At 33.8% G+C, this 13237-nt stretch overlaps 1 protein-coding gene across 1 annotated transcript in view; it reads left to right on the plus strand.

The window, feature by feature from the left end:
• Window positions 1–6777: 6777 nt before the first annotated feature.
• LOC147070484 (alpha1,4-N-acetylgalactosaminyltransferase 1-like) overlaps window positions 6778–13237 on the plus strand; it is a 43028-nt gene continuing 36568 nt past the window's right edge. Inside the window, exon 1 of the mRNA XM_085949415.1 lies at window positions 6778–7062. The gene's annotated coding sequence lies outside the window, so the exon portion shown is untranslated. The remainder of the gene's footprint in view (window positions 7063–13237) is intronic.

Here is a 13237-nt window from a genome sequence, read left to right on the forward strand (position 1 = left end):
TTCTCGCGTAGTAGATACGAAATCAGAGGTTTTAAAAGTGTTGAATTAATAATATTTTTTTCCTAACAAATTTTATAAACATTTTTGTAGTCGGTAGAATAAATTATAAGAATAAAAATAGTAGACCTCTAAATAAGAACCTCATATTATTGATATGCTGAATTTGTGAAGTGACACCTTTTCTTGAACCTATCATATTTAGGTTCAAATTCAGTGCAAATATTTTTCAAAAAAAAAATCTAATACTAAAAAACACGAAAGTGTAAACAAATATAATTTTATTCATTTTCATAAGCTAACATTACAAATTATAAGTTTAAAACATTCACAAGATGGCATGAAAGATTTCTGTTATTTATTAAATTATAAAAAAATGACTCATAAAAGAAAGCAATTCAATGAATATTTGTCGAGGAACGTTTTTTTTTTAATTTAGTACACAACAATTATGATTTAAGAAACAATTATTACAATAGCATGTATTTGACGGCAGTACGTTTTGGTCGCCGCGGAGGATTTCGGAACATTAGTGTATAGAAAATTAATAATTGGTTCCTTAATTAGTGTATTGGTTTAACGGTATGCAATGTATTAGAATAACTATTATAAATTGTTTTTTTTATAATTTTATTTTCTTTTCTATTGATAGCTATTAATTGATAATTGATATTATTATATTGAAAGATATTAATTGTTAACTTGATAATTATTATATTGAGGGTTTCTTATATCCATCGACCGTATTAGTCTAGGATCAAAGAGTTCAGGCAATGCACAATTCATATAAATCTTGTCACTTGTGATGTGAAGAGTAATATTGTTTTTATTATTCAATGAAATAGGTTCTTACCTCAATATATGTTTTACTTGAGTTAAATAATTACTAATAAATGCCTAAGGTGATTCCATTCAATTCAACTCGGCATTAAATATATTAAATTCTAAAAGTTTTGTACTATTTCATTTGAGTCGTTTTATGCGATCCTGGTTTCGCCTTTTGACATCGTCAGGATGCGCACTCCTCAAATATACACTGACAACGAAAGCAGCTAATTCTCACTTAACAATAAATTAATACAATAAAGTAAGGTAAAAACTTTATCACCTACCTATTAAGTCAAAGTGCACAATGAAAAATTTAACAAACAATTAATTATGAATAGTTGAATTGTGGCAGTATGAAAAAAAAAGATTTTACCACAAACCATCTGAAAAATACATACATCATAAAACATATACGTGATTTTGTGCCCCAAAACACTTATTTTATTATTATTTTGACGATTAGGAAAATTATGACACATGTTTCAGTGGCCATTACTATGACAGCATTCGAAAACGTATTTTACTTTAAATTTTCTACAAATTTACTATTTGTGACATAAACCACTTAAGATCGATAATAAATAGACCTTGAAAAATAATATTATTTTGTTTCTATTGATAATGCCAATAAACATACTCCTGGATACGTCCCTTTGAAAATAACAAAACATGGCGACCCAGGTACATAAAAACAGTATTAAGTACATGCAAAGTTTTTCAAATCGTTTAAAGCCCAACCAAGTAGGTATTTATCAAAATAATTAAAGTCCACCTATATTTTATCTAAACTGCTCAAGTCCAAAATATTTTTTTTTATAAATGTTGCACCGAACGAATACCTTTAGGACTTCTTTGTAGCCATCGTGGTTATAAGATTCAATTATCTTACAATATCTCACATGCTGCAACCATTTGTATTACAAGATAATAAATAATATAATATAACTACATTTTTCTCAGTTTGACATTCACTGGTATTTTATGATGTTTGATTTGTCAACACAAATTATAACACATGGTCTACGTCATGTGGTCTTGCCAATTTGATTGTTACTGCAATGCGAGTAAAGGTCATTTTTCTATGAGTTAAAATACTGTTCGCGACGGATAAAATTTTGGAAAAAAAAGACGTCCTCACCCGTTGAAATTTAGAAGCCTACTAAGGTTAGAAATGAGAAATTAGAAAAACTATATGGATTAATCGATCAAATGGTCTCTTTTTGTTAATTTTGCAAAATAATTATATATCTAAATTGTCTGAAAATAGGATAAATACATGAAAACGTACGACGTGTTTTGGTAATATAGCGTCACTAATTGTACCGAATTTATAGGGTTTTATTTATTTTTTCATTGTTAATTATTATTTATAGTATTACGGAAATGTTATATTATAATAAAAAAATATTTTTATTGTGCAGTATATATTATTTTGTGAGAAAAAATCATTCAAAATTGGCTGATGTATACTCAAACTAAAATGGCTTTAAAATCTTTATTTTTCTGAAATTAAAAAAAGTACGTGAGTTAATCAATGAAATGTATTGTTTTACCCATTTCTTTCATACAATATATACCTGCAAAACTATTATTAAGTTCAAAAATTCACTGTGGCGTGACAGTCGTTTTGGCCAATTTCGAAAACAGGACCGACTATTTGTCATTTATTTTAAAAAGTAAAGCGAATCAGAAAATTTTAATGACACAAAAAGTGTTATTTGAATATTATTTATTAGATTTTAAATAAATAAAGTGTTTATTATGTGTCAATTCGTGTCAAACGTCCTTGCCATTTCCACGATTCTGAGAAGACAGGAAAAAACGGGTCCAATGGCCTTAATACAATGATTTGAGTTTCCCCATATCCACCCGCCATGTATATGTAGCCGCGGTTTGTGCACGGCCGCCTTGCATGACGCTATGAACGTGTCAGAATGAAAAGATTTTAGTGCCACACTTCCTTGTCCCGAAGCGATGCTGCACGGGACTGATGTAGCAACCATGCACCTTAGTGCTTAAAGAAAGAGTTTAGAAAATAAAAAGAATCTTGACTTGCTCTGCCGTCATTTATCTTTAAAGACATGAAGTGTCCTCTGTACCCGTGTACTGAAACTCTGCCGAAACAGAGGAGTCAGGAATTGAAAGTGTATTAATTGTAAATTAACAAAAAAAAAAATTGCTAGCTTCGTATTTTTCCGCTAGGTGCCTTTGGTAAGTAGAGAAAACGCCTTAAGTGTATTGTTGGAGTTCAATAGACCAACATGGGGTGACATTTTTTACATATTTATATAAATCTGTTAGTTATCATGATTGCAAGGTTTAACGCTCTACTTTGAATTGCGAACAGAAATCAAAGTTTTTTTGGAAGGGGCGTAAATGCAGTGACGTCCTGAGCCAAAGTGCCGCCGTCTGCCTAAGGGCGGCAGTTTGGCTCGGGACGTCACTGAATTATATATAACAAATACAACCTATATTTTGGAAAAATTATTAATTACATAGTACATACCAACTACTGAGGATTGGAGCATTTCAATGAAATCTGCTTTCAAACAACGATGGTTTTAGGTACATGGAGGTCTGCGGCCCTGACAAGTTTGGAGACCCCCTTGTGATTGCTTAAAAATAAGATGTCGGTACTCTCTAACGAAACAACCGCATCGTCTACCGCTGTTTTCAAAAGTTGTAATGATCATATTCGTTTCTTTATATGCCGCCCCTAAACAACGCATGACCTGCGTACCCCCACGGGATATCACTGTGTAAATGTAATCTGATTAGAACATATCGTCACTTTACTATTAAAACCTTGTAAGCCTGTTTTAGAAGAATGTTGAGGGAAGGAAAAAAACGTAATAAAACAATATTTTAAAAACCTCTCTAATCGATGAATCTGCAAACACCGGTTGTGAAATACGAGGTTTTAATTCCATGTTTGAAACCACGAGACCTACGAGTTTTTAAAATTTGTTGATAGATAGACAGCATATGAGTACTAGTCTAGGGATCTGCGGTTTTAATATGATTTTAAATGTTTTTTTGTTTAAATACAAACTTCATTTTTCCATAATATCGGATTTACGAGCAGTGACGTCCCGTGGGGGTAGGCATATTGAGCGTCGCTTGGGGGCGGCAGTTATTCGAAGGGCGGCAAATCGAGGAGAATCATTTGGTATATATAGAAATAACTACCTAAACTGAGTTTTTTTTCCGACCATGTCCGATCCTAATAGGATTATATGGGCCTCCACAGAGTTAGCTAAGTTAATTAGCAAAAACACAATTTTGTGCGGCCCGTAAGCTATGGGTTAACAGATTTTGTTTTTTACGAGAAATGGATGTCAGCCACTTGCTCAACCTATTAGGTCCATACGCTGACACACAAATTGAAAAACAATATGTGTACTTGCCAGACCCAGGATTCGAACCTGAAACCCACTGAGTGATAGTCCAACGCTCAAGCCGCGCGACCACCGTGGGTGTCTAGCTAAACTGAGTAGTTACTTAATAAGAAAAATATATTTCCTTTCAAAAATTCAGCTCACTGGTTGGGAACAAAATGTGTTGATCAGCATAAAAGTTTTAACAGGACCTAAATTTTTTGTGGGATTCGCGATGTCTAGTTTACTTCCGTTGCCCGTCGACGTCCATGGTGACCAGAAACGACACGAGCACGGATGATACAAAATATTGTACTTCTAAAAAATGGAGCGGCATTATAGCGCTTCCCGGGGGGCGGCATTTTGTCTAGGGACGTCACTGCTTACGAGGTCTTAATAGTAAGGTGGCGATATGTATGAAATGTGAATGTTTATTACTCCGTGTTTTCATCCCATGAGGATTTGGAACCTGGATTCAGTTTGCTTTTGTTGATCAAGAAAAAATATATAAGAATCTCATGAATCCGAAAGCAAACCTGCGAGTTTCAAGAAAATCACACGATTGACAAACTCACAAATGCGGAATGAGCACCAGAAACAATACGTAGTTGAATTTTATGTTCACAATTGGTATTGATTTATTTTGATTGGTCAATTTATATTTGAATTCTATTTACTAAGTTAGAAGCTTATGTATTAGTTCAAATCAGGCGCGCACAAAGGGGGGGGGGGGGAGCTCGGTGCCGGAAAAAATATTTAGGTAAATGAAACATTACTTAAAAAATACACATTAATCGTGCATTGCCGACAGTTTTATTCGACTCAATAAAAATATTGATTTGAAACCAATCAACATCAAACGAATGTTATTATTGACAGGAAAAAAAAATCGTTTTTTTAAACGTTACATGTTCAAACACGCGCGTTAACATGATCTTACTCCCTACTTCATTTATCGTTTATCAATTTATCGCTTCGGCCGTATGTTGTAGCTTTACCACTGGGAAATGCCAATAGGTCTTAGCGATAGTGCCCATAGAACGCGTCGAGCGGGCGAAGTCGGCGTATGAAGCGTTTATTCATAACCATAATCACACGTCTCTTGCCGCGCATTACCATTCACCTATGTAATAAGCGGCCAAAGCAGCACAAAATAATTATTATTACAGCGTCTCTCATAACAAAGCAATAAAAATATTATATTATTTCGGGGCTTGTAATTAATATTTACGACGACATTATTCAACCAGCGAAATATAGGACATGCAATAAAATTAAACAATGAGAACTCTGTTATTAAATAATGACTTCTCGCCCGTCGATCGACGACGCCGTCCAGAGCGTGATTTTGCTCACTGTGTTCAATGAATGGACTCCATTGTATTTTCTTTCATTCGTATCGCCGAGAAGCGGTGATTCGCGAAAAAACGATGATTCATGCGGCGGGCGCGTATAATGCGTCGTCAAATCCAGTGGGCGCTGGCGTATTTGATTACGTTGTATTTTCGTTGATTTACGCGCCACTTGTGAAATTTTGCGCGAGAGCCACACTTGCTGCGTTAAGTGGGTTTTACGCCTTAGGTCAATAATTATTATAAAACAATCATTATCCGTAGGATGTTTTTATCACATTTTAATGGTCAAAGACATAGCTTATAATCAGTATCTTTAGAATTATCTTCAAATGTATTAATCGTGCCCATTTTTTCAATAATAAAATGTCTAACTCTTGTCAAATTTGGGATCACAGAGATTATAAAATATAATTTTTAATCGTAAATATTTCACTATATAATGTTAACACTAATTTTACTAATAGTTTTATAAATACGTTTAAAAATTAATAAATCTAAAAAATCTTAACACCACTGCACATGGATGTACTGAAATATGACTATATTCTAAAACATTATATCGAGAGGTTTAAAAGAATACTATTTTATGTAATAAAAACACTTTATGCAGTCATCAAATGTTTAAAATATATATAAAGGATAATAAGGCTTTACAATTATATAAATAGATAATATACAACGTTTCAGGAATGTCCAGGGTTATGCTCTGAAAATACCATTAAATCTCCTGTGGGGCCTTAAGAATAAACACAAGAAAAAACTTTGTTCCGAAACCAAGTAATTTATTTTTCAGCAATGTAATTATTATATAATATTTAAAATTAGGTACTTAATCATTTTATGAACTATGTGCCATACCTATTTTCTTATGTCTACTCTTACTTACATACCAAACTGCGATACATACGTTTACTATCGATAAATAGTTTATTTTTAAATATACAATTAATATTATGTAAATATATTGTGTTTCGTAGAGTTTTTTTGTGTTGGCATATTGTCGGCAACTCTGACAAAGACAGCTGATTGAAATCGCTACGCTTTTGCTCCCCTCTCGTATCGGGGCGACATGGGGTTTCCCTTTCAATTTTATCCACCCTACGAATTATAAATCCATTCTGCGCATGCGCGGACAAAATGGCGAAACGTCAAAAAAATAATATTCAGCTTTTGCCACTTTTTACCGCTCGTATTTACAATGTCATTTAGCACTTAAAAACGCCGTGGAAATATTCTGTTGCCTCAACAAACCGAATTAGAATCGTCTCAGTTTTACGCAGGCGGCGCCAGAATACGCTCGTCTGGAATTTTATAATGTTTCTAATAATATTATTTTGTCGATTTAAATTATCGCTTCGAAATGAGGTTATGTGCGACTAGTGTTTTATTATTTTTGTCACTTTAATTCGTTTAATTTGGTGCTGCCCACTTTGGGAGTGATTTATTGTGAAAAATGTGTTTTCTTTCTGTGCTTCATACCAAAACTAGTTTCCACACGAACTAAGGTAATAATGCCGAAGACATAGTTAATTATGTTTTTTCATCATGTTATTTTCAGTTAATCTTTTAAAAAAAAAGGTGTGATGGTATTAATATTTCATTTTTTTCATAATACTCGTAATTATAGCAATTGATATAGCCACAATACAATATTAATTCAAAAAAAAATCATTTCTATAAAGTTTTATAATGGTGGAGTAATGAATGCTAAAGCTGTGCAAATGAAGGTTTCTCCAATCACCACGGTTATTTCGTTCAGACTATGATAGATTAATCATGTAGGTATCTTCACCAAATTCAATTTTCGCTATACGACTGTTTTTTTTAAATAAATCTTAAATGTAAAATTACCTATGTAGTATTTTGGTAATTTTATAATACTCCATAATATTATCGTCATTCAGATTACAGTGTTTTGAGACCAAAAACTAAACCAAAACCTAACAATCTACTCTAGTCTGTAACCCAAAAATAAGTAGCTTGTGTTGTTTTTCAGTACCTAGGTTGTGTTAGGTTTTGGTTTTGTTTTTGGTCTCAAAAGACCTCGACCACAAAAACGATATGGAGTATTATAACTACTTTTCCATTATTTTCATTTCTTCTTATTGTGCCATCCCGTAGCGGAGGTCGGCCACCATTAAGGCGATCTTAGCTTTGTCATTGCAACTCTGAACAGTTCGGCGGAACTGCACTCATACCAATCACGGAGCTTCTTAACCCGGCACCTGCCTCAAAAATCGTATGACGCACCATAACTACGCATGAATTTCATTATCGTCTTTGTTCTATACTAAAAAAAGCAATAAAAAATATGTCACAGCTCCAGTCGAGAACCCAAAACCATTAAAATAATTTCGACACACTAAAAAACCGTAATAAATCAGTTATAATATCAGAAACACTCGAACAAACGAATGCTATCCAAATTTGAAAGAACTCACCGTAAGACGCCATTTTGTAGCCAATAGTTAGAGCTCTGCGCGGTGTGTACTATTTCGACACTTGTGCATTACGTTCCCACGAATTGAAGTGTTACTAATTTTCAAGTGCATATCGATAAATCACATATTAATGTCTTCGGGTTGAGTCGTAAACAAATATAAAGGGGACCCTTTTAATATATTTAAACTACACAAACACTTAACTTATTGAATATTATTGATAAATTAACACGAACTCAGATATTAAAAAAAAAACAAATACAATAATAAACCTATTTTAAAATTCTTTTGACGTGTGATATATTTTAAAGCAAGGTGACAGACATAACGCAACATCACACGTTGGGCACATATAGCGAGAGAGTTTTGTTTTTTTCGGATTTTTTTTAGAATTCCCGCATACGAAACATCTCCTTCTAGGCTTATCGGTATTTTGTGTCGGTAAAATGTATTCTGGCAAATGTCCCGTTGCACTTTTGGGCAATAATCGTACGGGATTATCGCTAGTTGACGCTGTCGGCTTGGGCAGGGGTGCATTTGAAATTCTCACACAATATTTGTTCACTAATTGTTTTATTACACAGAGTTGAAAATCGCCCAATGTTTTTTTGTCACATTTAATAAATTTATATAAATAAAAAGCATTTAATAAATATAAGTCGATCATGTGGAATGCGACCTTTTTATACCACTTGATCGACTTTCTCATACACGACAAGTTGCTAAGCATCATGTCGGACTTATCTACCGTACCCATATTTTTGTTATAATCTATAACACATTTTGGTTTTTCGATGTTTTCGCCAGTTCTATAGTTCACTTTTCCCGTTGGTCCAAATGATGCATCGTGGAGGGTGGATAGCATGTGAACATCCCTCCTATCGTGCCATTTCAGAGCCAAAAGTGGACTATTGTACTTAGACTCGGTATCTCCCTTTTTCAGTTTGCTGAACTCTGGCATATCTTTACGATTTTTTCTCACTGTACCGCAAGCATTCGTTTTGTGAGAGTGAAGGTATTTAAAAAGCGCCGGACTCGAATACCAGTTATCACACCATAAGGTGTGACCTTTCCCGATGTAGTCTTTCATTAGCGTTGTCACTACCGCACCGGAAATACCGAGATTTTCATTGTCTTGTATGTCAGTCCCTTCCCCACAATAAATTATAAAGTCAATAATATATCCTGTCATTACGTCACACATCACAAACATTTTTATTCCAAATCGATGTCTTTTGGAAGGAATGAATTGTTTAAAAATTAATCTACCCTTAAACACGATTATGCTCTCATTTATGCAAAGATTCTGATACGGTATCATCGTTTCCCTAAAAATTGTTCTTGTGTGTTCTAACAGTAATCTAATTTTAGCTAGTCTATCATTTGAGGCGGTCACACTAGGATCAGAAAAATGAAGCATTTGTAAAATAAGTTGGTATCGATTTCTAGCCATTATTTTCCCAAAAATGTCTGCATGCAGGTAAGGATCGGTACTCCAATGTTCCTCTATCGACGTGTGCTTATTTCGAGTCATCAGCATTGATACGGCAAAAAATGTATACAACTCCGGCACTGACGTGTCTGTCCAATTGTGTGATCGCGATTTCGGTCCAAGGTCTCCCGCACTGTACGAATGGTTAAAAAATGTATTCGTTTGGTTCACTATTTCCGACATTATATTTTTATTCAAAAAATGTTCAAAGAAAAGACATTCGGGAGAGGATTCGTTCAAGTCGTTCGATGTCACGCCAGATCGACAATCATTGAATTCGTGAACTATTGGAATATACGGGCCAGTTCTCCACGACCGCAAAAATTCAATTGGCTCGTCAGAGTCCGTATCGTCGACGTCATGATCAGTCTCATGCTGTTCCAATTCCTCTTCCGACATATCATAATCTGAGTCCAATTCCTCATTAGTACGCACATTTTCTTCCTCCATATTTACGCACTATAAAACTATGAAATGTTTTTAAAATGTTTAACTACAGTATTAGGGAACGCCAAATCACAGAAACCATTAAACTCACACACAATAGTTATTGATATCAGTATTAATTTTCACATTCACTAAAATGGGACACGGTAGACAGTACAAAAAGTATTTTAAAAATCGCGGTAAAATAAAATCATACGTTCAATAGTTAATCATGCCAGTTTTAATGTGATAAGTACACCAGACAGCAAAAAAAGTATTTATCAACGATTGCGGTAAATATTCAACTTGTATGCGATAAATACAATCCCGCGCAATGGCCCGCTCGGTTGAAAGTCTGTCGTATACTGCGCAGTCGCGGCGCGCAGTTCAAACTGATTTCTGTCGACCGGCAAAACTTGGCCGTACGAATTGGTTCGAAACTTTGGTGATTATTTTATATTTAGAACCAATGCTTTTAAAATATGTCATAGGTGGCAGGAGAAGGACAAATCAAGCCAAATTTACGTGAAAAAATCAGTCCCGTATGATAAATATGGACGCGGTGACATCGATTTATACACATGCGCATTGCGAATTTGGCCGATTTGTACAAGGTGTGTGACATCGGCGCCGGCCGGGTTAAGTCTCAAAATGCGGCGTCATCCTCTGCTACGCTTACCATTATCTTTCCTTGAATCAACTGGCTTACCCTACCGTGTTTAGCCGTTACCTACAGGGTACGGATCATGAGTGTGAAAAATTTGTGTTAAATAATATTATCTTATATTTAATAGTTAGATATGTGTCATAATATGCATTCAAGTTTGTCACGCATTCAATATTTGAAGACAGTCGGTGTCCCTTGGTTTTATAACCTAAAGTAATAAAGTGAACCTTGCTTCAAAATTGCTGCCCTAGCCGTTAGGTTAAGTCAGTTTCCAGTAATTTTGTGTTCCTGGTGCGGACAAAATATATTCGCTTTACAAGTAGGGATTGCAATACCTGTATTTTAAAACCGGTATTCCAGTATTTATCAATACCGAAATACCGGTTTTTTAAATCCAAAATACCGGAATTTTCGGTATTAAGAAAGCACACTCGTTTACGTTTTTGAAAATGAATAATAAGTTATATGCTGCTAAAATGCAAACAATATATTGAGTGAATCCGACAGAGGTGAAAAAATAATAAAACAAATTTCATCAAATATATATAAGTAATTATTGTCGCGATGAATTATCATAATATTATTTCGAAATAGAAAACATCCGTGACAAAAATATTAAATTATTCTATACTTATTGATGACCGTAGGTACAAGCGTTGAATTTAAGAAGCTTTTCCTGCAGCCGGGATTTATTTGCACTTGATGAACTTCTGAGGGCTTTAGTTAAAATTATCAATATATTCAAATTATTCGTAAAAAATCACTAGTTCTACAATTATGATCAATACATATTTTTAAATGTCGACATAATAAATGTAGGTATGTAGGTTTTTGCTATAAAATAATATTTAAAAAAAAAATAGCTATATTTATTGATAAGCACCTACTTCTGTTTTTTTTAATGTTAAAGAAATACCGGTATTCAATAAGAAATACCGAAAAACCGGTATTGACATTTTCATTCGGTATTGCAATCCCTATTTACAAGTAATTCAGAAAAATTAAGTTTTGGTATTGTCTTGAATTTCATAATGCTATATTTTCCTACCATTATTCAAGTTATTTCTTATACGTGTATATTTGCCATAATCTGTAAATTTGATAATTTTTGTTTATACATACCCGCCGAAAGACGTTGAAGAAAATAATATAACACCTGTCAAAAACCGCGAACATTTTAACATGGCTTAAGACAATAATTATTGAAATGTGCGGATATTGCCGAAATCCTGTTTCTTTGTAAATGGAAGATTTTATTGTTTTATGAATTATTACATATTACTCACATTACATCGACCATTTCCGATACAAAAATTTGTATCGGAATCAATATATTAATATTAAGTACTTATACCTAAAACACGTGTACCTGCCTAATTACCTGTAGAAGAACAGACTAAGTCAATAATTGTTATCGTAGCAGCATACTACCCCGAACCAGGGTCGCGCCAAGTTTAATGTAAATAGCCCGAACTCAGAAATAATGGGAACTGAAATACCTAACGGGTAAGGAGTACAGGTAAACGATCTCGAGTAAGGAAGCACCCAGGATAAACTTAAACACGTGTCATGGATACTCATACGTCGAATACTGACAACTGCTCTCGGTTTATGCATTGACGCTCATTTAATATTGGTGTATTACATACACACTCACACATTCAAAAATGTAATAATATAGCCTATCGGAATTCTATTTATTATATTCTGTTCTGTGTGTAAAACACTCGGGCAGTTTGTAATATGAATTGTCATTTTGACATTTCATATTGATTTCCATAGTAACGCACGTATATATTAATAATTTAGTTGCTAGGACCCCCTTAGCAACCAATTATAGTGTTTTACTTTTTACGAATTTTTTCCGAAATAACTTTCCATACAAAATTAACTGAAAATGAATTCAATTCTGTTTAAAGATGGCTAAAAGTATTAAAATAATGCATTGTCGACGTGTTCTGATATATTATAAAAATTTCAAATGTCTAGCTAGTCGGGAAATTAGTTAAAAATCTTCAATCGTCCAATACAAATCTTGGACAAACAACAAAAAATTTGTACTGGACAAACAAGAATACGAGCTAATAAAAACGTGGTAATATGTATAATTTAGTAAATACTTGATATTGATTATATATCGTAATTTGATAGTACAAATTTCTCAAAAAAACTATTTTTACGAAATACTTAGGTAGGTACCTGTTTTAATTTTTACCATATTCTGTATGTATGCACTATAATCCGCCGCTTTCACTAATTGTACACTCGTCTGGTTTTGGGGGTGGCGGATTACTGAGAGAGTACTAAACAAACTTTTTATGTGACTCCCTCCAATTATTATGTAGGGCATTAGGCTCTTTGTATTTTCCTAATAATAAGGGAGACGCTCCATTACTGATGATTGATGGTACATAGTGTCGTATAAAAAGGATATAAAAAATATAAATATTGCGATACTAATGTGATTAAATCGCTGAAATGCCAGTTAACTAAAAAAAATACCAATGAACCATCCTCTTACTACAGTGGTGACTAACCTATGGTACGCGTGTCAAAGGCCCGTTTCAGACGGGACACCGGTGTCGCGCTCGTATATAATATAGGAGGCTTTTGTACTAGAATAAAGGGGCCTTTGTATTATGTTTATGAACGCC

Source organism: Rhyacophila brunnea, unplaced genomic scaffold, assembly GCF_057557595.1.
Source record: "Rhyacophila brunnea isolate RB1 unplaced genomic scaffold, BYU_Rbru_1.0 scaffold_22, whole genome shotgun sequence".
Taxonomy (NCBI): domain Eukaryota; kingdom Metazoa; phylum Arthropoda; class Insecta; order Trichoptera; family Rhyacophilidae; genus Rhyacophila; species Rhyacophila brunnea.